The 27,398-nt window shown below is 49.7% G+C and overlaps 1 protein-coding gene across 3 annotated transcripts in view; it reads left to right on the top strand.

The window, feature by feature from the left end:
• The first annotated feature begins 393 nt into the window (after positions 1-393).
• ASAP1 (ArfGAP with SH3 domain, ankyrin repeat and PH domain 1) overlaps positions 394-27,398 on the top strand; it is a 343,885-nt gene continuing 316,880 nt past the window's right edge. For 2 of the 3 annotated variants that reach the window (XM_044781189.2, XM_044781186.2), the window contains exon 1: positions 394-743. The gene's annotated coding sequence lies outside the window, so the exon portion shown is untranslated. Of the gene's footprint in view, positions 744-12,973; positions 13,264-27,398 lie in introns of those variants that run through there. The other variant, XM_070481609.1, reaches the window with a different exon arrangement.

Raw genomic sequence — 27,398 nt, 5'->3', positions numbered from 1 at the left:
ATTCCAACCTACATCAGAGTTCAACGTCCATACTCTTACTGTCCATACTACTACTATACCATCCTGACCCAGAAAGTTCCTGCCTCTCAGCCCTGGGCAAAAATGAGGAAATTAGCCGAGGGGAAGCAGTGAAAGGGGGCAGCCAGGTAAAGCCATTTCTGTTTTGAAAATAGGGGAATGGCCAGGAGATTGTAAGTTCATCCTCTGCAGAATGGGAGACAGGCCAAGGCCCTCTCCTGGTGTCGGGGGCCTTAGAAAGGCACCTCCCAAGGCCAAGGATTTATGTGGACAAATCCCACCCTTCCACCGCCGGACAAGGAGGGGGCAGGCCGGCGGGGGTGTGGGGGACCCCGCCTGCCCCCCGCCCGCGCGCCGGCGGCCCAAGGGTTAAGCGAGGCGGGAGCCCCCGGCGCGGAGCGGCCACGGGCCGGGAATGCTTAGTCAGGATCCCGATTTCCTGTCGAAGGGTTTGGATTTCCTGAAACCCGCGCCCTCCGCCGCCGCGCGGGATCGTCCGAGCCGCTCGCGCCGCCGCGGCCTCCTCCCCTCGGCACATGGTCGCCCGCCCCTTCCTGCGCCGCGCTCCGCTCCCGCGCTCGCCGCCGCCGCGGGGCCTCTGCGCTCGGCAGCCCGGCCCGCGTCGCCCGCCCGCCGCCCGCCCTTCCCCGAGCCGCGATCGCCCGCGAGGGCGCCGGGGCGCCGAGCCCGCGATGGAATAATGCCCAGCGGCCCGCCCGGTCCCGGTGAGTTGCGGGCGCCCGGACGGGCTCGGCGGGGCCGCGCGGGGTCGCCCTGGGGCGTCGGCGCCCCCTGCCCGCCCCCCGCGCGGAGAGGCGCCGGCCGGGATCCCGGCTGCATCCCCGGTCGGGGGTCCCCGGGCGCCGCAGGGCCAGGCGAAGGCGCGCGGGGGGTCTGCTCCGCCGCGGCGGGCGCCGAGGTGGGGCGGGTGGGGGTCCTCCCGGAGAGGGGCCGGGACAGCGCGCCCGGTGGCCGCGGCCCCGCCGATGGGGCGCCCTCCCTGCGCGGAGGCGCGGGCGCCGGCCGCGGCATTGTCTCTCTGGCGCGGCGGCGGAAAGTTCCCCGCCGTTCCTGGAAGGGCCGACCCGGCCCCCCGGCCCCGGCCCCCCGGCCCCGGCTGGGACGCGGCTCTGCCACGCAGGCCCCAGGCTCCCGGGAAACGAAAGTGGGGGATACAAGACCCCCCACTCGGGGCTTGGTGTGTGTCCCCGGGAAGACTGGGAAGTGGCGTGTGTTTTTCCGCTTGGACCATTTGGGGACCTGCTGCATTTTCTGAGAGCGACATGAAGTTTAAAAGAAAAAAAAAAAAACCTCGCTGGCGTCTGGTATTCTGCGGTTTCATACATCCCGCGAGTTCTTCTCGGGCATTCCTAAAGCGGTTTCCTTTGGTAATTTATTTTTCCACTAGCGCAGGGGGACAGATAGCCAACTTCAGACCATCGCCAACGTGATCTGGGCTTTCCCTGCTCTAATCAGAAAGGACGAGAACTTTCTCCCACTTTTTCCCATAGACTCGCTCAGGTTGTCTTGGCGTGAGTGATTCGGGGAGCGTGGGTTGCTGAGTAATGTTTTGGGATTGTAAAACATAACTCAGTGTGGAGGCCGGTTTTATCTCTGTTGCAACCTTCACCCCAAGGCCTTTCCATTTTGCAGCTGGAGGTGTCTGTATAGCAGGAAGATGCAGGTCTTCTGGAAGCATCAAACCTCAACAGTTTAGAAAGAAAAAGGATATTTGAGAACGGTTGTTTCAGCCCCTTCTTGTTAAACAAATGAGGCTGGGAGAGGTGACAAGACTTACCCAAGGTCACATGGTGGGTCTTCAGACTCCCAGTCCAGTGCTCCTTTCACTATGTCAGTTGATGGACTGTCAGCCAGGAAAGGTTTGGATATGTGTCTTCTTTCCATTATAGCCTTCATTGTTTTAGTGCCTTCTGTCCTTCTCTTGTTCTGTCTTATCGATTATTACTGTTGTTTTTGAGATATGCGGTTATCCATAGAGGGTTAAAAAAAAAGTCCTCAAACCCTACTGCAGCCACCAAATGGATTTGAAATATAAAATGGGTGGCTTATTATCTAGGGAATTACTTTTCTCTATCCCATTGTTTTGTGGAAAAATAGAAACTCCAACTCTAAAAAAGGACAGTATCTTAGCACGTAATGTACGGTGTGATGTCCCCTAGAGTTGATTTTCAGGCCTCCTGTATCTTGTGAGCTAAGCAGCCCATCTCTTTTCCTCCTTCTTCCGAATGGCTGGTTTTTCATTTTTAGTATGTGATAATGTTGGAGAGTAAAGACTTTTGCGCAAGCTTGCCATTTGGTGAAGGAAATTGAAATTCTCTCCACCTACCCAGTCCTTACCAGCCATGGTGAGCCAGATTTTCAAAATCATTGAGAGCTTTGCAAGCCCCAAAATGAGTGTGTGCATTCCACTGGGGCCCCTCCCCTCGCCCCTCGGGAGCACCCACCACCCAGCTGGCATCTCCACAGTGCACCCAGCTGGCTGGAGTCTAGAGGGAGGAAGGGAACCTGCATGACCTGAAACAGTGTTGCTTCTGCATCTTCCTTCCAAGTTCTCAGTTGTATTTGACTGGATCCTGCTGCCTCATTCTCATTTTTCCCCTCCTGTGTGTCTTCCTTTCCCTTCTCTCCTAGCCACTATATCTGGCATGGGTTCGAGAAGAAGTCTTTTCTATGGGATGCATGACTGATCCCCACATAAGCAGTAGTGGCAATGACAGCTAGCATTTGTTGAGTACTTGCTGTATGCCCTAGACATTACCTCTTAGGAAGTCCTAAAGAGGAGAGGGAACTCCTGAGGGAGCCTTGCCCAGAGAGGATGACACTTTTCAGACTCACCTGGAGTTGAGTCATCCTTTCATGCATCCAGCACACATTGGCTAAGTGGGAGGTGCCAGTCCTGCAAAGGTGAACAGGACCCTGTGTTCAAGGCTTTCTCTTTCCAGCCTCATCTTTCAGTGTCAGCCTCACACTTTCTCTTCGAATTGGTCAATTCAGCAAGCCTGTTTTGAGCACCTGCTCTGTGCTGAGCACTGGGTGAAGTCCCCAGCATACAGTGATGGACAAGATAGGCCCGTCCCACCCTCATGGAGCGTGCATTCCAGTGGAAGAGCTAGGCAAAAACAAAGAAGCGGGTAACTTCTAAGAAATGAAAGATAGTGGTTCTTGTTATCAAGGAAACACAAAAGGGATTGAAATCATGACCAAAGCGAAGTGGGGTGGGGTGGAGGTGGTCCTAGTTTTGCTAGGGAAAGGCCTCTCTGAGACTGAAGGGTTGAGAAGGAACTAGCAGGGCTGAGAGGTTGCAGGGGAGGGCATTTCAGGGGGAGGGATCAGAATGTGCAAAGTCCTCTGTGCACGAAAGAGCTTGATGTGTTCCTGGGAGTAAGGAAGTTGAGGGGCCAGAGTGTAAGGGAGCCATGGGGAGAATGACACAAGGTGAAATTTTCAAAGGAGGCTGGGGACAGATCCCACAGCAGGTTCTAGGCCGTGATGGGGAGGTCCCCTCACTATATGAAGGGAAGCATTGGTGAGTTTAGTCTCAGGAGTGGGATCTGATCGACACGTTTAAGAGGTTACTTTCACTGCTTTCTGAAGAGTTGATCACAGAGGGTGAAGAGTGGAAGCCAGGAGACCAGATAGGAGGCCATCGTGCTGATCCGGGAAAGACGGTGGTGGCTTAGACCAGGGTGGCAGCAGTGGAGGTGGAGAGAAGGGAGCGTAACCTGGGCAGATCTTGGAGGAAGAATTGATGAGATTTGGCGATGGATTAAATGGAGGCGAGGCAGAGGGAAGGACTATAGCATGACTCCTGGGTGCTGGCTTGAACAGCTGGGTGTCCTGTGGGGAGAGAGGGAAGACCAAAGGAGGAATGTGTTCGTGGAGAGAATCAAGTTCTGTATTGGCCATGCTAAGATTGAGATGTCTGCAGGGCATCCAGGTGGAGATTTCAGACAGACGGGAGGGCCTGTGACTCTGGATCTCAGAGGAGACTTAGTGGCTAGAGACGCTGAGATGGACACGACCAGCCTGGAGCTGAGCCACCAACACGTGCTTGCCAGCACACGTCCTGCTGTGTCATTTCTCTGAGGGTCTGCTTACATTCTTCCTCCTGCCTGGAACATTCTTCCTCTCTCCCAGGCTAAGACCTGCTCATCTTTTAAAATATACCTGTGTCTTTATCTCCTTGAAGATGCCTCCAGCTCCCTCCCCTACTCTCAGATTCCTGTTTACCTTCATCATCGTGTTCCATCAAAGTTACCTTTTTATAGCATCTGATGGGTATGAAAAACTTGGTGCAGGCCCTGCCACGTGGTAAGGGCTCAACAAAGATTAGCTGCTATTTTATTATCGCTATTAACATTGATGGGAGTGATAGGCATATGAACAAAAATTCCATGGTATTAGGGTAAGTGTAGTGAGAGATGACATGTTTGTTTCCTGTGGCTGCTGTAACAAATAACCCCAAACTTGGTGGCTGAAACAACACAGATTTGTTCTCTAACGGAGCTGGAGGTCAGAAGTCTGAGATGAATCTCACTGAGCTAAAATCAAGGTGTCCGCAGGACTGCGTTCCTTCTGGAGGCTGTGGGGAAGAACCTGTTTCCTTGCCTTTTCCAGCTTCCAGGGCCCTCCTCCGTACCTTGGCTCGTGGTCCCCTTCCTCCATCTTCAAAGCCAGCAGTGTTGGTCTTCATCCTTCTCATGCTGCTGGCTCTCTGGTTTTCCCTTCTGGCTCTCTGCTCCAGTCTTAAGGACCGTTTGGTTCCATCAGGCCACCTGTGTCATCTAAAATAATCTCCCTATTTTAAGATCAACTGATTAGCAACCTTAATTCCATCTTCAGCCTTGATTCCCCCCATTGCCATGTAAGGCATGGAGCCTAATGTATTCACAGGTTCTGAGGATTGGGACATGGACATCTTTGCAGGCTCATAAGAGGGTGTTACAGGAGCTCTGGGGAGAGGCCCCTAACCCAGTGGGGGAGGGGAGGTCAGGGGCATCTTCCCAAAGGTAGTGATGCGTGGGCGGGGGTCAATCTGCACTTGAATCCTCACTGTCCTCCCAAATATTCATTCCCTCCTCCAAGTTTATTCATTCCGTCATTCAAGCTCTTCTCCATGCCCGGCTTTACGTGTTGAGGAGTTGAGGGTTCATTTTGCTGTGCCTTCTTCAGGCTGCAGGCCAGAGTATTCAACCCAGGGACACTAACTCTTCTCACCCGACCTCACAAATAAGTTAAATTTGCCAGCTCGTGAAAATGCTCTCCCAGCCTGCCAACCCTGCATCCACTCCCGGGAAGGGGTGGCGAGTGGGAGGGGTTGAGACGCTCTTTAGAAGTCTGCTGTGTGGTACTTTCTTTAGACATCTGCTGTGTTTAGTTTCCCAGCATAGCGTGAACCCCAACACGAGTGCCTTTTGGACAGCTAAAACCTTGGTGCCACAGCCACCGCTAGTACCCCCAACCTCAGTCCCCCCTGTTCCCAAAGCAAGCCACAAGAGAGGTCTGGAGAGAGCGTGTGGTTCCATCAGGACAGATCCATCTGAACCATTAGAGGAACAATAACTCGAGGGCCTGGCCTCCTAGTGGTGTGTGGCAGGTGGCCTCATCTTCTGGGAGTAAGGGAAACACACCATGGTGTGTTGTAGCCACGTTGCTGCGAGCGATAATTAAGACCAGATTTCAAACATCCTCTCAGTTATTTGGAGAAAATGGGCATCTGTCCCAGATACTCCCCAGAAACAGACGGCTTCTCGAGTCTCTAAGCGCCTCAGAGAGCCACTTTCCCTCTGTTGGTCCCCAGAGTGCTGAGTTGCAGAGGCAAGAAGTCGCTTGCTGCCTGAGGTTCCCATCCCTTGCAAATGCCCCAAACCAGCTCATCTCGTAATATTTTTGGCGTTTCCTCTTCCTCTACCGCTCTCAGTCAGGAAATGCAAAAGTGTGGAGCGTTAGGAAGACAGAAAAGTGAGCAAGCCGTGTCTTTGCACTGGAGGGGTCCTTCTTGGAGTCTGGTTAAACTCAGGATGAAGAAGAGCCATCAGCGCTTCCCCCAGATGTGGCGGGGAGTTCCGGAGAGCTGAGCCGAGCCGGGTGCACATCATCTGTGGGCAGAACAGGAAGCAGGGGATCAGGAACACGCCTGCTTGTGGCTTCTGGGGAATGGCTTGCATTTCCCGCATCTGGGCTCCTCACGAGCGAATGTTCCGTCAAGGCTTCTGCCTTTATAAAACTCCGCCTGTGCGGAACAATACTGGGTGCCACTTTCATTGTCGTTTTATATCTAAAAACATTATCCTTTCAAGTAGAAACGTGGAAAGAGTGCCCGAGTAAAAGACCATGATATATGCAGCTTGCCCTCAAATGGTTCAGAAAACGATTATATATATGTTATAAAAATTATATATGAGGGGCCGGCCCTGTGGCCTAGTGGTTAAGTTCATGCACTCTGCTTCGGCAGCCCAGGGTTTCACTGGTTCGAATCCTGGGCACTGACGTGGCACCACTCATCAAGCCCTTTTGAGGCGGTGTCCCACATGCCACAACTAGAAGGACCCACAACTAAAAAAATATACAACTATGTACCAGGGGGCTTTGGGGAGAAAAAGGAAAAAAAAAATAAAATCTTAAAAAGAAATTATACATGAGTGAGAAAAAAGGACAAAGCAAATGGAGGACAACGTTAACAGTAGTTGAAGTTGGGTAAGGGGCGTAGTGGTGTTCTTTGTACTGTTCTCATTCTTGAAATTATTTCCCAAAAGGAGATTGGTGCCAATTCACACACAAAACAGAAAGAGTGCTCAGCCATCCTTTTGTCATTGTGACCTGGATGGGTCCAGGATGGCTCAGGGGAATGGTCAGTGGACAGGAAACAAGAAGATTCCGGGGTTCACGACTTTTCTTCTGTTCTTGCGCTTTCTGTAACTGAACTGAGATAATGAAGGAAAAGCATCCTGCACGAGGATGCTGTAAATGGGAGCCTTCGTTAGAACGGTCTCGTGTAGAAATGTGTTCGCTCTTGTGGTTGCCTCACCTTCAGACTGAGCATCTTGAAGGGCTTGGGGTGGCGCTCTGTGTCGTTCCTCTCATCGCCTGTGCCCAGCCCAAGCAAATGGCACGCACTGGACTGGCAGGCTGAATCAAGCGCGTTGCTTCTGTTGCTGGGCTGTGTTATGTTTGTCAGACTTTCTCATCCCTGAGGTTGAATTTTTAATGAATCTACGCTTTATTTCTAGAAATTCTCTTTGATTCTCTTTCAGATCATCCTGGCTTTTAATCTTTGAGTCTTACCCTTTGGTTAGAGTTTCTCATTCTTATTTCCTGTCTTTGTTTTAAACATGCTGACATTCTCTTTCAGATTGTCCTGTTGTGTTAATTCGAGAGGTGCCTGTTCTCCCATTTCCTGCGACTTCTGGTTTTGGGGGGTGTGGTGGTTCATCCCTGAATCTCCCTCTCCTGGGGAGCAGGAGTAGCTCTGCAGGGCGGTTTTATGCTTCAGCTCCTGCTCCAAGGGTTTCCTGGGTCCTGGACAAGCTTCTGTGGTAGCTTCTGGGTCCGAGACTTTTCACATGAGCCCGGTGTGTACGTATGGGCTCTACACCCATCCCTGGGGCTTTAAAGTTTACACAGGAGCCCTTTTCCCCCACCCAGACCTTGAGGCAGACACAAGCTTTTTGCCATTTCTCAGGCCCTCTTTCTGAGCAGGCTTGCATCCCTTTGGGGTCCTGGCTTTGTAGAGGGGTCTCAGCTCTCCTGTCCTTCTCATCGACACTGAGTGGAAACCAGGCAGCATAATATATTCAGTCTTCTTTTTCAGTCTAGGAAAAGAAAGAACATTTACAACAATGTAAAAATGACCATTCTGAGAAAAGAAAACCAGGATCCTTATCAGAACAGTACAATAAAAAGATTTGGTTCAGCTCAGCACGCACTAACGGCATCTCCTGTGTGTTCACCCTGCAGAACAGGGGTGGGGTGGCAGAAGGGCAAGGGAGAGCTGGGCCTTAAAGTGCCCTTTGCATCTTTGGAGCCCTCAGGGCAGAGAAGACAATGAATGGTTAGGAAGAAAGAAAGGAAATTTCTGTGGTTGAAGAAGAGTAATCCAGATGCAGAGGACGTCATAAAATGATGGAAATAGCACTGAGTTGAGATTCAGAAGTCCTGAGTTCTAGTCCAGGAATTGGTATGACTAGTTATGTGACCTTTCCTAGCAGTCTCTTCCCCTCTTGGAACCTCACTTCCCCACCTCTGTAAAGGGGGTGATGGGTCTGGTCCTGACTCCCCTTCCCCCAGGTTATAGTGAGATCATGAGGGTAGGAGGTGGGAGCCTCCGAGTGTAAGGGGTCTCTTGTCTTTAAGGCTGAAGGCACAGCATGTCCTCCAGCAGCACCTTGCCGTGGACACTCTCTCTGCCTCGTACCCACCGTGGCCCTGGCTTTTCCAGGGAAGGACTGTAGGCGTTTCAGGTCCTTAGAGCTTGTCCATACTGTTATTCTTTGGCATATGGTCAGCAATTGGGCACTGGGGGGCTGAGCCGGCTCCTGTCTCATGTGATGTTCTTTCCCTTAGAAGTTTCCCCTGGGACTCCACAGACGAGGGCCGAGGTGCAGCCAAGAGCTGTTGTGGGATGGAATTTGTGCATGGCATTGCCTTCACGACCTTTGACCTGATGTTCTCTGAGGCTGCGCTCCTGGGCATTGGAGCTCGTGATCTCCCAGGGTCTGTCCTTTGGCCAGGCCGGAGGTGATTTGGTGGGTGGACGGTGGGAGCATTTGTCATGATGCAATAGGGAAACCACTGGACCTGGAGTCAATAATGATAGCTAATATTTATTGTGCATCAATACATGTCAGGCACTATTCTAAGCAGTTTTCCTATGGAAGCTCATTTAATCCTTGTATAACCTTATAAAATAGGCATTATTTTTATCCCTTCTTGTGCGTGAAGAAACTGAGATACACAGAGGCTAATTAACTTCCCCGAGGTCATATAGCTCGCAGGTGGCAAGATTTTAAGCACTGCGATCTGCGTTCAGTGCCCACACTCTTGACTCTGATGCAATATTGCCTCTAAACACTTGAATTTGAATGCATGCCCTAATTTCTCCTGTGGCCTCGGGAGTGTCTCCCCTTAGCCTTTCTCTCAGTCTTCCTGAGCTTCAGTTTCCTCTTCTGTAAATTTTGAAAAAGCTTGCGGGTTTTTAAAAAATGTATTAGATACGGCAGTATCTACAGAAAGTGGCTGAATGAGTGCCTGGCACATAATTGGTACTGAACAAAAGTGAGTGGGTTCCAAATGGGATAAGAGTTCTCATTTGCTTGATCAGTGGGGAGAGGGAACATGAAAGAACTAATTCGATTTAAAGAGTCTTCACTGTGCAGACTTTTCTTGCATATCCTGCTCTGTGCCAGGCACCAAGGATGCAAAGATGAAAAATCAAAGTCCTTGTGCTAGAATACCTTACAGTTGAGTAGAAGAGAAAGATGTGCAACTTCATCCTTTTGCACTGATGCTGGCCCACACCGTAGGAGAGTTATGAAGGAGAGGCCATGAATGCAGGGGAGGGAGAGGATGGTCCCAGTCGGAGGGTCAGAGAGCATTGGGGACGAGTTGCCGTCTGGGCTGACCCTTCTAGGATGGGCAGGGTTTCCAGAAGTAGACAGAGTGGGGAAGGGTATTCAAGGCTGCGAATGGCTGGATCAAAGTCTTTGCAGTAGGAATGTGCTGGTCATTTTTTGGAGGTCTAAGGAACACTTGTGTTCAAGGAGAAAGGTAAAACTCTTGGTTAAAATAAAGTGGCATTTGGGGTTTCTCTCTGGAATATAGTCATCGCTGCTATTTCCTGTCCCCTCACTGTCATGGAACTGATCTAGAAAAGCAAACTGTGGTGTTGTTTATAGACATTCCCATAATAGCCTTTAGCAAGTTTCCTCTCCTAGGACAGTTACTTCCTCAGACTAAAATAGCCCGGCAGAGGGTGGAGAAGGGGGCATCTGCACACTACACTGTTTTAATGGTACCTGTGGAGGCGGGTGGGTGAGAAGGTGCAGCAGACCCTGTTGGCTGCTTGTCCAACAGCCTTTTCCCTTCTTCCTCACTAGCAGAACATTGATCTTCAGAAGTCCACCTTCCAGGGCCTTTAAGGGAGGTCAGTCCCAGCCCCAGGGGGTGGGGGTGGGGGCGGGAATCGCTGTGGTCCTGTCCACCTTGGCAATGACTGATTTAGGCATGGGCATGTGACACAGCTCTGGCTATGAAATGTGAAGGGACATTTGCTGGGAGGGGGAGGAGGATGGGGAAAGATTTTCCTCCATCTTGAAAAGAGATGTTTAAGAAGAAACATCCTTTCTTCTGCGATGGGACATAGTAGAGTTGGCATGGGATATCTGGATCTGTGGCAGCCATATTGGGACCATGAGGGGGCCTTGCTTAGAGACAACATGTTGAGTGGGTCCGAGCAGAAAGATGGAAGGAACAAAATACTGAACACCCTACTTTTAGACTATTTTGAGTGGAGTTTTCTCTTACTTGTAGCCAAAAACACAACTTAACTGATATACAATGGGATGGCCACCTGTCATGACATCTAGATGATTCAGGGTCCACTGCACCCTCCTTTACTTCCTGATGCTCTAGCTCCCCCACCCTGTTTGAAATTCACCACCAAGTCGTACACTTCTGTACCTTCACAATCTTTCTCTTTTTTTCCACCTGAATTACCCTCTCCCTACCTGCTCCACTTACCAAAAATCTAACTCATTCTTTATAGTTGGGCTCAAAGGCACCTTCTTGGTGAAGCCTTTCCAGATCCTTCCTGTTGTAATTAATTATTTTGTTCTTTGAGTACCTGTAACATTTGTTGTCCCTTCTCCCATCCCTCCCTTCTACCCCCCCATTCTTTATTAAGTGCCTACTATGTGTCAGCTGCTGTGTTGCACACTGGCACCATCCTTTATGAATGGGGCCAGACATGCACAGAAAGTCATGAGCCGGGGTGTTTCGTGTGGTCGTACGGAAACGTAAGGTATCACCGGGTTCTTATGAAGAGGTGCTGACCCCAGCTTTCAGGGAGGGTCAGAGAATACGTGCTATTGGGTGTGATCCTTGAGTTGAATCTTAAATAATGAATAGTAATTAGCTCAGAAAAGAATGAAGCGAAGGGAAGGAAATTCTAGGTGTAGGGAACCCCTAAGCAAGGACGGGGATGGTGGAAATATCACAGTTTGTGCTGGGAACTGAGTGACTCAATATGGCTGGAACGTAATGTTTGGGGTAGGGTGCATTGAGGCCAGAGAGGAAGGCAGGAGCCAAATCCTGAAGCCTGGACTTTGTCTTGAAGCCACTGAGGAGCCGTTGAAGGTTTAAGGTGGGGGCTGGTAGGACGCTTGCCCTTTAAAAAGATGATCCTGGCTGCATTGGACTGAATGGATAGGTGGCTGAAGGCAAGACTGGAAGCTGGGAGGCCACTTAGGGTGCTCTTGTAGGAGTCTGGGAGCAGGTGGCCCTGGAGATGGAGAGGGAAGATGAAGGCAGGAGGATGGGCCAGCTTGGGGATTGATGGGGTGAGGAGCATGGGGAGGAGGAAGAGCCATTGATGACACTGAGCTTTCTCGCCTGTTCGTGAGGCTAAGTCACGTCTGTGTCTTGCAAGACTGCAGCCTCCTTAGCTCCTGGTCCTGCGGTCAGATCCCCTAGAGTGCTTGGTTCTGGGCTTCAAGGGAAGACGGGCTGAGGAAGAAGCAAGTCTGTCCCTCTCTTCTTTCTTATCTTCTCCTCCCACAACTTCAGCTCTTCGGTTCCTGTTTAAGTGGAACAGGAAGTGGAGCTGTGATGTGGTTTTCCTGGTGTCCTTGCTTCCTAGTTCTGAGCCTCGAGGAGAGGGAAGATTTTCTTACTGCCTGTCGCCCATTTGCTTTTCTTTTTTGCTCCTCTCCCAAACCAAACCAGTTCTGAATAAGCCTGTTCCAGCTTCTCCTGCTGTGCATCCCTGCCCTTCCTGCCTCAGATCCTGGGGGATCTCCCCTGAGTCTTCCAGCCTTTTCCTAACTCACCGCCCTCCTCTTAGTCCTGCTCTCAGGGGAGTGTCCTTCAGACCTCAGATCGGGGTCACGCTCCTGCTTAGCAAGCTTCACTACCCATCTCCAGTGCCTCGGCGGTCAGGTGAGGAAGAAAGCAGCCTGGATTCTTCAGCTGCGCTGACCTGGGGTCAGCCCTGGCTCTCTTCCTCCCTGAGAGCCCTCGGACAAGTCGCTTAACTTCCTGAGCCTGCGGTTCCCCACCTGTGAAATGGGGGTGGGCTGCCTTATGGAGTGACGGCAGAGGGAGGAAGTACATTCAAGTGCCTGCCTGAAATACACACACAGACACACCACACACAGATGCACACGTGCCGCAGACACACACATGCCACACACATGCAGCCACACACGCCACGCACACATGCAGACACACACAGGCACACGCGCAGACACACACATGCCACACACACAGACACACACATGCCACACACACGCACACCACACACAGACACCAGACACACACCACACACACTGGTTTTCTGTCTCCCCTACAGTCTTATTCATCTCGGTGAATCCTTAGAGCGTGCCCCACAGTGGAACAGATGCTTAATTTGTCTTTGGTGAATAAATTATTCCTTCCTTCTCTTTTAGCTCAGACAATCTCTTTTTTGCTAAATCTGAGAAACTCTTTCAAGTTGTCCTCTAAGGACCAGAAGGAGCGGGGCCCTGCCGCTCGGGGGAGTTCGTGGGGAGGAGGAAGCAGAAGTCAGACTCGGGCGTGGGCTTCTGACTCCACGCTCCTCGCTCTTTCCATTGACCACCCCATGACTTCCTGGGCAGTCAGGAGCCACCCACTGGGGCAGGATGCCAGGGTTCCAGATGTATCATCCTGAAAAAGGGTGGGGGCCCTCCTTACAGCTCTTATAGACGTTTGCATTAGCAGGGCCGCTTGAATTAGTCAGTGAAGTCTGTGTGCGTTTTTCCGAAAGAATCTTAGTGGCCATAACGTGTGTGTGGGGGTGTTCCCATCCTGGAACGAGTGGCGAGTTGGTTGGGGTAAGTTGAGTTCAGCGATGATATTTTAAACTTCGAGTTTGAAGGAAGTCACAGTGCCGAGCGTCTGCAGATGGGAATCGTGTCAGAGCGGAAAGAGAAGGCCTGCAGAGGGTTATCACACCGTCAGAAACAAAGTTGCGGTGGTGTAGACGATTGGGTGAGTTTGGATCCTGGACTTAGGTGGAGTCCTACTCGGGCTTTTACTGGCTACTTGCTTTGCTTGGGTAAGTTCTGGGTGTCCCTGAGCCTCAGGTTTGCTTCTTGTCACCTGGGATTGTGGGGAGGACTATGTGCGGTGGGACACGGAGAGAGTGAGAATAGCTCCTGGCACACGTTCACTCCAAGGGGAAGCGAGAGCTGTTCTGATGATGATGATTGCGAGCGGTTGAGTCGTGTCCTCTCCCCTAGTCCTGCAGAATGTGGCCTTATTTAAAAATAAGGTCTCCACAGAGGTAACGAAGTTAAAATGAGGTCACTTAGAGTGGGTTCTAATCCAGTATGGCTGGTGTCCTTATAAAAAAGGGAAATTTGGATATGGAGATAGACATGCGCAGAGAGAAGACGATGTGAAGACACACAGGGAGAAGGTAGTCATGTGACTGGAGGGATGCATGTACACCCGAGGAACGCCCAGGATTGCTGGCCGCCACCAGAGCAGGAAGAGGCAAGGAAGGATTCTCCCCAGAGCCATCAGAGGGAGCATGGCCCTGCCCACTCCTTGCTTCCAGAATTCCAGCCTCCAGAACTGTGAAAATAAATTTCTGTTGTTTAAGCCTCCCAGTTGTTGGTACTTTGTTATGGCAGCCCTGGGAAACTGAGGTGATGGTGATGATGGTGATGATGACGATGATGATGATGGTGGTGGTGGTGGTTTGGCATCTGGCCCAAACACTGACCAAAAAAAAGATGGTCACATGTGTCTGCCATAGAGAGGCTTCTGGCATTAATTCAGCGAACGCCGGCATGGGTGTACCTTCCAATTCTGCAGTCTAGTCATGCCTCCAAGTGGCACTTGTTACACTTGTTAACTTGATGTTGTACTAGGAGATTAGAAGTCAGCGCGCCCAATCTGGAGGCTGAGGAGGACGCTGAGGAGCAGTTTTTCAGCAAGCGAAGTGACGTTCCGTCTGCTTTGTGACTGTGTTGAGAGGGGATCCGTAGAACAGACAGGGTATGATGGGCTGCTTTGGGGCCGAGGACGGAGACCCGTACCGCACAGGACAGTGGCCATGGCCAGTGTGTGCCAGGGGTGGGAGGAGGGGAAGCAGAAGGGGTGGTTGCTGGGGGCTTGGGAAGCAGAAACGCCTTGAGCCTGGAGAAGGGAGCAGGGGCAAGAGTGAGGAGGAGGAAGGATTGGCCTTCATCCTGCCTCCAGGAAGGGGAGCTTTGTGACTCTGTGCTTTAGAAACGTCCCTCCGATGGGGCTCAGCTGTACCCTCTACATCTCTGCCCTGTGCCTCAGCCTCCCTGTGCCGTGCGTTGAGAGAATTCAAACTGGAGGAGAGAAACACCAGGTTGAAGGGAGGGAAAAAGTGACAGCATGAGTCCTTCTGTGTCACAGAGACAGTGTGTTGTGGTAGAAAGAACATAAACTTGGGCGTGAGGTAGTCCTGGGGCAGAGTCTTAGGAGGGGAACCCCAGCTCTCTCTCTTGCTTTGAGAACTTGGGCAACTTTGAGCCTCAGTTTCCCCACCTTTCCGCTTGCGCAGAGTGGGGATTAAAATGAGATCGTATAGGACAAGTTTGTGGCACCTGGGAGGCCCTGAGTAAAAGTCGCTTCTTCCCTGCTTCACCCCGTTTACACACGGGACTCTGGAAGAGGACTTGCGATGCTTGTAAAGCTCAGTGATCAGAGGTGGAAAGAGAGGGTTGGCATCTGGAAAGGCCTGCACCTCATGGAGCGAGGATGCTGTGGAAAACCAGGGGGCTGCGACCCTGGGAGGGAGGCCTGAGACAGACGCTGGGGCTTCTGGAAGACTGTGATCACGTTTATCGGCAGGAGTAACTCTCATTGTTCTCCCACTGCTTAAAATACTGTAGAAAAGCAGGTAAAGCCTTCCATCCTTGGATGGCTTAAAAATAGCCGCCGGGCGCAGAGCGGCCAGTGCTGTTCTCTCCCTGAGCCGTCCATCCGCCGTGCCCTTTCCAACCACTCCTGCTCACGTCTCTGCCCAGTGGGGACCCCCGTGCGTCCTCCTCCCAGCCACCCTGGCTACCAACCTTGGTATTTATTGCGCACATGTTTATTTGCGTTTCCACTGCACACCAGCATTCTTCTAGAGGCTGGGCTACGGCAGTGAACACAACAGAGAAACATCCCTGTCTTCATGAAGCTTACATTCCCACTGGGGGAGACAGACAGCTAACAGACATTGAATGTATGGATGTGAGATAATGGAAAGTGCTTATGGAGAAAATTCCTCTGAAAGGAGGCTGAGGGAGTGTGTATGTCAAATGGGGTGTTCAAGGAAGCTCTCCCTGAAAAGGTGACATTTGAACAAAGACCCAAAGAAGCTGAGGGAGTGAGCATGGAACAGTCTGGAGTAAAACGTTTGCTAGACAGAGGGAATAGCTAGTGCAAGGGCCCTGGGGTAGCTGCATGTGTGACATGTTCAAAGAACCTCTGGTGGCTGGGCATTTTGAGGACTTCTGCTTTTACTTTGAGTGAGAAAGGCAGTTCTTGGAGGGTTTTGAGCATAGGAGTGGAGATGATCTTGCTTACTTTTTTGCTAGGATCCTGCTGTCTGCTGTGTAGAGGGTGGGTTGAAGGGGACAAGAGTAGGAGCAGAGAGACGTTTAGGGAGGTGTTGCAGTAATGCAGGCAAAAGGTCAAAGTGGCTTGGACCATAGTGGAAGCAATAGAAGTGGTGGGGATGGTTGAATTCCGGATTTATGGATTTCCCCTCCCTCGCTCAGCTCATTCAAACCATCCCCAAGCCCTGCTGGCTCCATCCCAGGGCGAGTGGGAGGACCTTGGAGATCCTGTGCGTCAGGTCCTCTAGACTGTGAGCTCCTTGGAACGGACAGCAATGCATTTTCTTTCTTTGGTGTCCCTGGCACCTTGCTCTGTGCCTGACGTCACTGGTAGCCATTCTTAATGTTTATTATGTAGATGACGAGCCTGTCATCCCCTGGTCCCTAAGATAGGTTTTGGAGCCATCTCTGGTGCTCCCAGTATGCCCCTGAGCTTACCCTATCCGAACATCTGTCACACCAATCTCTCATTGTCTGTCCCTTCCCTCTGCTGGTCTCTGAGCCCCATGAGGCCAACATTGTCTGGCCACTGTCATAGCTTAGTGCCTGCCACCTGTAGGTGCCCAGGAGATGCTCATGTCAGTGAACGAATGCACCTGGTCCCTTTCATCATCTGCTGAGAGCAGGGTGTGACACCAGTGTCACTTCTGATCCCAGCATGTCACCGGGAGAGTTAAATTGTTAAAAAGCCCCGAGCTTACAAGGTGGCCCTTGCGCCTTCTGAAGGGAAGAGCAAAGCAAATACCGACGTGGAGAGGTGTGCATGCTGAAGGGCCCTTGGCAGTGGAGTGAGCTCCGAGGCTTGTCTGCGCGGCTCAGGCACGTGGATAACCATGTCAGGAGACTGGGGCACGTGGCTGCTGATGGGCTGGGCGTCCTCCCGGGCCGGGAGACCCAGACTGACTGGGATGGTGTATCCAGAAATTCTGGTTGGCTTGGTTTTGCCTGTATGGACCAGAGAATAGACAGCCATGGTCCCGTGTGAGAGCATTACACCCTGCTCCCATTTCCCAGCTCAGCTCACATTTATTCATTTTGTTTCTTAACTTCAAAGTCTTTCACAATTTCTTTTTTAGCAATTTTTATATTATATTTTTGTAGCAGCTTTACTGAGAGATAATTCACACGCCATAGAATTCACACCTTTAAAGTGCATAATTCAGTGGGTTTTAGTATATTCAGTTATGCCACCGTCACTACAATCAGTTTCAGAACATTTTCATCACCCTGAAAAGAACCCCATCCGTCCCCATTAGTAGTCATCTCATTTCCCCCAGCGTCCCCACCCCCAGCTGTAGGCAGTCATTGATCTACTTTCTGTACAATTTCTCCCCCCCCCACTCTGAATCTAAACATAATACGTGCTCTTAGAATGTTCAGAAAGAACAGGCAGAGGTAAAAGGAGGACAGCGATCACCCGTAATTATCCAGCCACCGAGAGAGAACCACTGTTGTCTGTACACATAGACTCACGGTTACGTGGTTTCTCCACACAGTGACATTATCTTGTACATCCTCTTTAATAATCTGATTTTTTTCAGTTGATATACTGGGACTGCCTTTCCAAGAGGATAAATCTAGATTTACAGGATCTTTATATGTGTGTGTGTGAGGAAGATGGGCCCTGAGCTAACATCCGTGCCCGTCCTCCTCCACTTTATGTGGGATGACGCCACAGCATGGCTTGACAAGTGGCGCGAGGTCTGCGCCCAGGATCCGAACCTGCGAACCCCCGGCCGCCAAAGCAGAGTGTGCAAACTTAACTACTACGCCACTGTGCTGGCCCCCGAATATGTGTTTTGCTCATATTTTTATTTGGTATGTTTGTTTTTCTTATTGATTTGTAGTTGTTCTCTTAATATTAATGTTCAGCTATCTCCTCAATACCTTATTCTGGTAAATATTTCTATCAGAGATCTTCTGAATTGTTTGGAGATCACTAGCAGCTTATATGTTGGTTAGGATGAATATTGTGTAAAAACAGTGACTAAAAGAAAAACTTAGGTTGGCATCCCAGTGTTAGCCCAAACCCAGGTTGTATCTTTGGGAGCATCATTTTCCCTCTCTGGACGTCGGTTTTCTCATCTGTATAGTGAGAGGGTTGGCTAATTGATGTCAAAGTGAAAAAGAGAAGAATTCTATGATTTTATGATGAGTGTAGCGCTCTTGGTCCACCTGTGCTTATTTAGTATCATTGAGTTTTAGATATTATGCCATGTTCCTTGAAATATCAGAATGTCATAAACCAAATAGAAAGTGGCATAAATTGGACTCTAATAATAGTTGCCGACTGACCTAAGCCAGCTGGTAATTTAATTCTGTTCGATACCACACTTTGACATAGACTTGGCCGTCAGCTGTGACCTTGAGCTGCTTGTTCTCCCTCTCATGGCCTCAGTTTCCTTAAACTGTAAAGTGAGGGAGGCGAGGGTGGAGGTGGAGGTCATTGCCGGCGCCATCTTTATGATTCCTTGTTAAGAAGACTAGAAGGAAGTAATTGTGAGGAAATTGAAGCTTCAACCTACCTAATGACCTGCGCTAGGTCCCCAAAGTAGCAAGGGCCAGCTGCATTTGAACCCAGGATCAGTGCCTCTGAAGCTCTGGGTCTTTCCCTGGCTCAAAGCGCCCTCTGGGCCACAAACCAGGATCTGCCGGGAGGATCGGCACTCACCAGGCCCACTTCAGTGTGCTGTGAATCCCCTCAAGAGGTTGATCTGTGGGAGAGAGTTTTGGGGACCCAGGGAAGGAGGAAGGACGAAGATTACAGGGGAAATGTCTGGATTTCTAAGGACAATGGGGTGAGTCTCGGCAGAGAGGATTTAGGAAGGGCAGCAGAGAAGGCCAAGATAAGTGAGAAGGCAGGAAAACACACTGCGGGAGGGGGGCGCCCAGGCCAGAGAACAGGCGCCAGATGTCCCGGGTCATCGGGTCCTTGAGGTTTCCCTTTGTAAGTTACAATTTTTAAAAAACAATTATTATCATCCGTATTTATGCCACTTTCCATTGAGTTGATGACATCCTGATATTTAAAGGAACATGGTATGATATCTAAAACTCAATGATACTGAATAAATACAGGTGGACCCAGAGCACTGCCTTTATCATAAAATCAAAGAATTCTTTTCTCTTTCACTTTGGTATCATTAGCCAACCCTCTGATTCTACAGAAGCGAAATCTCAGGTCTGGAGAGGGAAATGATTTTTTTTTTTAAAGCAGTTTGATTTATGCATCTTATTTCTAAAACCCAAAGCTCAAATGAGGCCAGGCTGGTCCCTGTGCAAGATGAACCAGCAGGGCGTTCTTGCCTCCAATTAAGAAGCCTGGCCTCGTCTGGAAGAGCTAGTTCAGATCATGTCAATTTTTCTGTATGGTTGTTAGGGTGTCCACTCCAGAACGCCCACAAGGCCCTCTGTGATGGTTCTGTGTTCCTCTTCAGCTTCATCTTTCACACTTCCCCTCTCCCGCCTCCTTCTCCCCCTCTCTCCCCTCTTCCCACCTCCTCCTCTTCCTCTTCTTCCCCCTCTGTGTCTTCCCTGCAGCTTTTCTTCTAGATGCTCCCATCCCCCTCACACTTCCCCCCCTGTTTCAGGCCCCCACACCTTTGCTCAGGTTGGTCCCTCTGCCTCCAATGCCTATAACACTCATCTCCTTCATGAACCCCTTCTCCTCAGCTTGAGTGTCTCCCCTTCCATGAGGCCTTTCCTGACCAGCCTGACCCCCGGGGGGATTGACCGTCTCCTTGTTTTTGCCCTCACTCTGCCTTGCGCAGGCTTCTGTCAAGGCATCTGAAACATTTAATGACTTGTTTTGTTTATACCGCTGTCTCCCTTGCTATTTTGTGGCTTCCTGAGAACAGTTATGCTGTTATTTTATCTGGAACCCACAGGATCTAACATGGCATTGGACACACAGTAGGTGTTCAGTTGAAGATTTTTTGGGATGAATTAATGAAACCTTGTTTAATTCAATTCAGTCACTGTTTCTCACCAGGAAGACCAGGATAGTGTATTAATTTGTAATACGGTGATCAGAGCTGCAGGAACAAATAGTCCCTACGATGTTTAATGGCTCAAATATAAGAGATTCTTTTTTTTTTTGTCACTCATGTGAAAGTCCCAAATGGAAATTTCTAGTTCAGGGGGTGGCATTCCATGTGGTGACTCATGGACCTAGGCTTCTCCCACCTTAGTGGTCCAGCTGCCCCCAAGGGCCTTGTCATTGTCTGCATCTGCTGGCAGAAGGAGCGTGGAGGAGCCACACCCGCCTCTTAAAAGCCTTGGCCTCAGAGATGGCAAACATTTCTACCCTCGTTCCTTGGCTGGGGCTCTGACACGTGGCTACGTCCGGGACATGTAGTCTAGCTATGGGCCCAGGAAGAAGAAGAAACAGAGTTTTGAGAAACAGCTAGCAGTCTCTGCCACAGATGGTGACTCGGCCTCAAAACCCCTGTCACATGAGGCTTGTGTGAAGGAAAGGGGAATGTTTGTCCCGGAGAAGCAGTACTCCTGGTAAAGTCCTGTGCGACACTTATTAGGGACTCTATATTTGCTCTATAATGAGGCTAACAGTAACTCAGATTAATTGAAAACTTGCTCTTTGCCAAGAACTGTGCTGAGCGCTTTGTGTTTCATCCTTACTTATATTCATCTTTATTTGATAGATGAGGAAACTGAGTCTCAGAGAAGTAACTGGCCCAAGATCACACAGCTTGTGAGGGATGGCGCTGAGATTTGGGCTCCGGCAAGGTGATGACAGAGCCTGCCTGGTCAGCCACTCCACTGTGTGTTCCTCATTTGAACCTGATACCGATTCTGCCAGGTAGATGTTGTTATTGTCACTGAGGGAGAGCCATCATTTGGTGTTAAGAGGAATGAATGAAATCATCTTTTGAGCTCCACCTAATGTTCTAAATACATTTTATACATTCTCCTAAGTTAATGTCACAATAATCCTAAACCAACCCAATGAAATTGGTGTAATTAGCCCGATTTTACAGCTGAGGAAACTAAGACTCAGAGATGCTTAGACACTCACCCGAGGTCACCCAGCTGGGAAGTGGTTGAGTGGGTATGTCAATTAGGATGCTTCCTGCTGCAAAGAAGACACCTGGCTTAAATGAAACAATGGGGGAATGTATTGACTCACACAGCTGCCAGTCTAAACTGGGTGCAGGGGGTGGTCAGTCATTGTCCCCACAGGACACACACAGTGCCCTTGAATTAAGATAATTCAAGGAGAATTTCATAAAGGGATTTTTTTTTAATTGATGTGAAATTAACCAGTAAGCATTTTAAAGCATATAATTCAGTGGCATTTAGCACAGTCACAGTGTTGTTCAACCGTCATCCAATCACCCTACAAGGAAACCCTGTACCTGTTAAACAGTCACTCTCCATCAACTGGGCTCCAAGCCCCTGGCAATCACTAGTCTGTTTTCTGTCTCTATAGATTTGGCTATTTTGGGTGTTTCATATAAGTGGAATCATACTATGTGTGGCCTTTTGTGTCTGGCCTCTTTCACTTAGCATCATGTTTTTGAAATTCATCCATGTTAAAGCATGTATCAATACTTCATTCTTTTTCTTGGCTAAGTAATATTCCACTCCATGGAGAAACCACATTTTGTTTATCTGTTCATCTGTTGATAAACGTTTGGGTTGTTTCTACATTCTGGCTATTGTGAACAGTGCTGCTCTGAACATTCATGTACAAATACAAATTCATGTACAAACAAAAAACATTTGCTTTGAAAACCTGTTTTCAGTTTTTTGTGGTGTATACCTAGGGATGGAATTGCTGAGTCATCTGATAACTCTATGTTTAACTTTTTGAGGACCTGCCAACCTTCTCCAAAGCCGCTGAATCATTTTACATCTCCCCCAGCAATGTATGAGGCTTCCAGTTTTTCCACATCCTCGCCAAGACTTGTTATTTCATGGGGTTTTTTTGGTTTGTGTTTTATGGCCAACTTAGTGGGCATGGAGTGGGATGCCGTTGTGGTTTTGATTTGCATTTCCCCCATGACTAATGCCTTTGAGCATCCTTTCCCTGTGGGCCCCGTGAAGGGATCTTTAAGAAGGTATGGGCAGATGTAGGCCGTGCCCAGGACCGATGGCTCTGGGCTCCCGTGTCCTGTGTAGTTTTGCAGGGCTGGGAGGGAGAAGATCCTGGAACCTGGAGACAGCGATGGCTGTGCGGAGGGGCCCTGACCAGAGCTGAGGCTTGGGTTGAAGAAGGTGACCAGTGTGCAGTGACCCCCAGAGAGGGAGCCGGAGAGGGGAATGGATACCTCAGCCTCACCCTCTCCTCCCTCCCATCTCCTCCTGCTGGGGTTCTCTGTTGACTAGAACTCTCCTGCAGCCTGAGGGGTAGGGAGCCCTTGCGTTAATCCCTAGAGGTCCATTTGGGGTATGGAAAGGGGGGAGCGTGGAGTGCGAGGGGCGTGGGGCACAGTGGGATCCAGAATTAGCTTCTGTTCCGGGAGCCCTGGCTCCAGTATCCTGCTGTTCTTCCATCTGTGCTTCATGCGTTGGCTCCTCCCTGAGGCTGGTAGTGAGCCCGGCTGCAGCTGTTTTGAGCTTCTCATCTTTATTGTAACATCCAGAGGAAGAGAGAAAAACACCATTTCCAAACCCTCTTCTAGATGATCGAGAAAGAGCTTTCCCTGAAACCTCCAGCTTCAAGTCTCGTTGACCCAGGTTGGGCCACATGTCCCTTCTAAACGAATTCCTGGCAAATGACTAGGGTGGTTTTGAACCACTGGGCCCACACCCGGGAACATGCGCTTCCTCGGAGGAGGGGAATCCCAGATGAAATCAGGAAGGAGGAAGGGTGCTGGGTAGAAACCCGTGGTGCCCTGCCCTGGGGATGCCTTGGAACATCCATGTGACGAAAGCCCACGCTTTTTCCATTCCACCCCGCACCGTTCCAGGGGCGACAGCAGAAGCCGGAACGAGGCCTGCTGGGGGCGTTTATGCCCTCGCTGCTGCAGGGGCTGTGGTGTTCCGCTGCGTCATGCGGGCACTGGGCCATCTCTAGCCAGTGCTGGCCTTCTCAGGCCTCCTGCAGAGGGTCATCCCTCCTCTGGCCCACATCTGTGATAATGATCCCAGGGAGTGAGGCCTGACTTGATCAGAACCAGCAGTCTGAGTTCAGGGAACGGGATCTTTTTGTAGATTTTGCCGCAAAACACAGAATTTTAAAAACCTTCCTATCCAGTGATTCTATTTATATGAAATCTCTACAACAGACAAATCTGTAGAGACAGAAAGTTACGCTATTCTTTTGCCAGGAGTGGGTGGAGGAGGAATGGGGAATACGGCTGATGGGTATGGGGTTTCTTTTTGGGGCGATGAAAATGTTTTAAAATCGATTGTGGTGATGTTTGCACGACTCTGTGAATTACATTAAAACCATTGAACTGTCTACTTTAAATTGGAGGGTTGTATGGTGTGTGAATTGTTATCTCGACAAAGCTGTTACAGAAAAAAACAGACATAAAAGCGCGATCTGCTTCTGTTCTCTTCGTTTTACTTAAAGTTGAAGTTGTCTGCTACTTTATTCCCTAATAATAAAAATTACCCGTAGCTTACACCATGTTTTCTTTTTCCTCCCGTCCTCCTCCCTGCTTTCTTACTTTCCTTCCTTCTTGCTCTCTTTCTGTCCCCTAGTTTCCTTTGGATAAGTACCCCCCTCCCTTAGTCTCTGTAGATCCTGTGGACCTGACCCAACCCCTATACCCGTATGGGCACATGAGCAATACCCAGCCAGTCGAGTGGTTCAGCCCTGGCCACAGAGATGGGTTTAGGGACGCACACACAGTCAGTCAACCCTGAGACTTGAGTTAGAACTAGTGGGAAAGAGTCTTTCCTTCCACAGGGTTTGCTGAACTGGGCCTGGACATAAACCGAAAGGCCACTGGCCCCTTGGGGGCAAGCCTGCCTGAAATACCACCCCTCACCCCTCCAGGCTTGCAGAGCCAACCGATGGACAGTAACCCCTCCCCGACCACATCCTTTGAGCCCCTGCATCTAGCCTGCCCGAAGTCAGATGCGTCCCTGGACTTTTCAGTTTTGTCAGCCTGTAAATCCTGTCCCCTCCCTCCTTTTCTTCTTAAGGCAGTATTTGTTGGGTTTTCTGTGTCATAAATAAGTCTAGGTGTGGCTTCTGCACACTTGGGCCCTCCGGGCCCATGTGATTCAGATAACCCCTTTCCATGACTGTCCCAGAGCCGTGAGAGGGGACCGCTCTTTCCGCCCTCATCTCTTGTATTAGAATGAGCCAAGAAAACTGCTTCCACAGAGGAAACAGGCTGATGCTGGAACGTCCCGACCCAGCACACCAAGTCCTTTGTAAGGGCTCCTGGATGGGCATCTGGGGACCGCCCAGTGGCCTTCCCCTGCACCTCCTGTTGCAGATCTGCTTGTCCGTACGTGTGCGTGCAGCTGGGCATGGATGTGTACTGGGAGCTGTGGCCTTTGTTTCTCACATGGGGTCCCCCCTTTTTTTCTTTCCATTTTGGCTGTGTGTTGTGCACTATTTGAGTCAGACTCATTCAAGATTTTAAGTGTTTGGAACAAGGGCGAAGGGGCCCCGTGTCAGCTCAGTCCTCCATGTTGCCAGAGCGAAAAGTCTCTGATGCTCTTTCTGTTTTGTCTCCCCGGCTCCAGGAAGCATGGTGGTTGTGGGGCCTGGGCTTTATGATTCTGGTTTTATCACAGGGGTACCTGAGGCCTCGAGGAGCCAATGGGCTTTCTATCATATGGTTTTGTCTCCAAAGCAGGTAGCCAAGGCCAAATCTCCTGCCACTTTGGGGCACTGATATTCCCACCTCAGACTATTTCCTTGTGGTTCTTTGTCATTTAGGGAAAATAGGGTTGGGGAAGGTGGGAAGCCTTGATTTCTAAGAGAAGTTTGGTTCATACCAGGCGCGAGAAGAATATGCTCAGGGTAACCTACGTTTGAGGCTTGCAGGGAATCCATGGCACTGTTTAACTGGTGTTGACTGGTTGGCACCTGAACTCTGATGGGAAATGAAAGTGTGCTGCGGAAGTCTTGGCGTGAGGGTGTTTGTTTAGGCGGTCATTAATTAATTCATTCAACAAACGTTCTCTGAGCCGGACACTGTGCTAGCTGCAGGGTCTTCTGGTTTTCCCGAAGTCTCCTCCAGAAAAGTAAAGATGGGAGGCAAGGCTGCTTTGCTTGCATCTCTTGAACTTGCCTGGGGTTTCCCAAGAGCCTTCGAATCTGATGGGCATCCTGAGTTTGGTGACTCCTGGGGTGGCGACACTGAGCGGTGAAGGGAGTGGACTCAAGCCTGCAGTGAGCCAGCTGCATCCAGGCTTAGCATCCCGCGCAGGTGTCGCCCGCCACACCTGGGAGACAAACATTTGTGAAATAGAAAAGGTTTAAATCTTAATTTGAAGGAAAGAGTCTTGACTTGGGGAAACTTCATTTTGAAAAGGACCCTTGTAAACAGTGGCTGGTCCTTCTAGGTTTACAGGTGGTGAAATTCCTAAGAAGCAGAGATGGATTTCCAGAAAGAAGTTTGAAGATTGGGGTTGTGCCATCAGTGGCGTCCTGGTCACAAGGCTTCCCCAGGGAAGGGCTGAAAGGTGGCTTCTCCAGGGCGTTCTGTTGGACTGGAGATGGTGGAGTGGGAAAGCTCAGTTTAGGTTGCACGAATATTTCCCTATAGTTTAAAAGGAGCCCCCAGTTTCCCATTTTGACAACTCGCACAGAAGTCTTTCTGCTATTTCCCTTGTTTGTTTTTATCTCACTCTTCTCATGTTTTCTGTCAACAGGTGTTTATCGAGCACCTGTAAAACATGTTGCATCCTCATGTCGCATGACTTTATTATAGTGTTGAGCCTTCGACATAAATTGCCTCTGCCTTCAGGAATGAGATGAAACTAATGAGTCAGGCTCCTCTCTACAGGCACACCCGCTCTTCGTTTTCTCTGCCAGACTGTCCTCTTCCTCTTTCAAAGCCATCTTCTTCCAGGAAGCCTTCCTTGATTGAGCCTACACCCCTGTAACCATTCAGCAGATACTTTTGTGTGCCTGCTGCACCTCAGCCCCTGTGCCGGGGCCTTGCGGGTCAAGATCCGCGATTTAGAGAGGAGCAAGTCATGGTCCCTGACCTGGGGGAACTTCTGGTATTGAGTGTGGTCATGGAAGCAAAGGTAGCCTTTGTATATGGAGGTTTCCAGTAGGTTCCTGCAGTTGTGTCAGTGTGGTGTTTTCTTATTTCCTCTTCTTGGGTATGCTTATTGAGATTGTAAGTCACTGAGGGAAAGTGTCAGCCCGTCAGAAAGTATTTATTGTGTTATTATGCTTTGTCCATTATTCATTCAACAAATGTATCATTCATTCATTATTCAATTATGTATCCAGTCCTAGAAATTGGAACCTTGTGCTCTGTTGGTGGGATTGTAAAATGGGGCAACGTCTGTGAAAAACAGTATGGCAGTTCTTCAAAACTAAAAAGAGAACTATCTTGTGATCTGGCAATTCCACTTTGGGTATATCTCCCAAAGAATTGAAAGCCAGATCTCAATGAGATGTTAGCACAACCCTGTTCACGGCAGCATTATTCACAATAGCCAGAGGTGGGAGCAATCAAATGTTCATTGATGGATGAATGGATAGACAAAATGGGGTATATACATACAATGGAATATTATCCAGCCTTAAAAAGTGAGGGAAATCTAACATATGCTACAACATGGACGAACCTTGAGGACATTATGCTAAGTGAGAGAGCCAGTCACAAAAAGACAGTGAGTTATCTGATTCCACTAATAGGAGGTATCTAAAGTAGTCAAATTCATAGAAACGGGAAGTGGAATGGTGGTTGCCAGGAACTGGGGAAAGGGAGAAATGAAATGGGGAGTGGTTGTTGATGAGTATGGAGTTTCAGTTTTACAAGATGAAAGAGTTCTGCAGATCTGTGGCACAGCAGTGTGAACATACCTAACACAACTGAACTGTACACTTAAAAATGGTTAAGATTGGGGCCAGCCCGTTGGTGCAGTGGTTAAGTTCGCACGTTCCGCTTCTGTGGCCCGGGGTTCACTGGTTCAGATCCCAGGTGCAGACATGGCACCGCTTGGCAAGCCATGCTGTGGTAGGCATCCCACGTATAAAGTAGAGGAAGATGGGCACGGATGTTAGCTCAGGGCCAGGCTTCTCAGCAAAAAAGAGGAGGATTGGCAGTGGATGTTGGCTCAGGGCTAATCTTCAAAGGAAAAAAAAAGGTTAAGATGGTAAATTCTATGTTATGTGTTTTTGTTTGTTTGTTTATTTTACCACAATTAAGTTTTTTTCCTCAATTTTTTATTTTTATTTTTTTATTAATGTTATGATAGATTACAACCTTGTGAGATTTCAGTTGTACATTTTTGTTAGTCATGTTGTGGGTACACCACCTCCCCCTTTGTGCCCTCCCCCCACCCCCCCTTTTCCCTGGTAACCACCGATCAGATCTCCTTGTCAATATACTAACTTCCACCTATGAGTGGAGTCATACAGAGTTC

Source organism: Equus asinus, chromosome 12, assembly GCF_041296235.1.
Source record: "Equus asinus isolate D_3611 breed Donkey chromosome 12, EquAss-T2T_v2, whole genome shotgun sequence".
Taxonomy (NCBI): domain Eukaryota; kingdom Metazoa; phylum Chordata; class Mammalia; order Perissodactyla; family Equidae; genus Equus; species Equus asinus.
The sequence above is the reverse complement of the archived record's forward strand: the minus strand, read 5'-3'. Positions and strand labels throughout refer to the sequence as shown.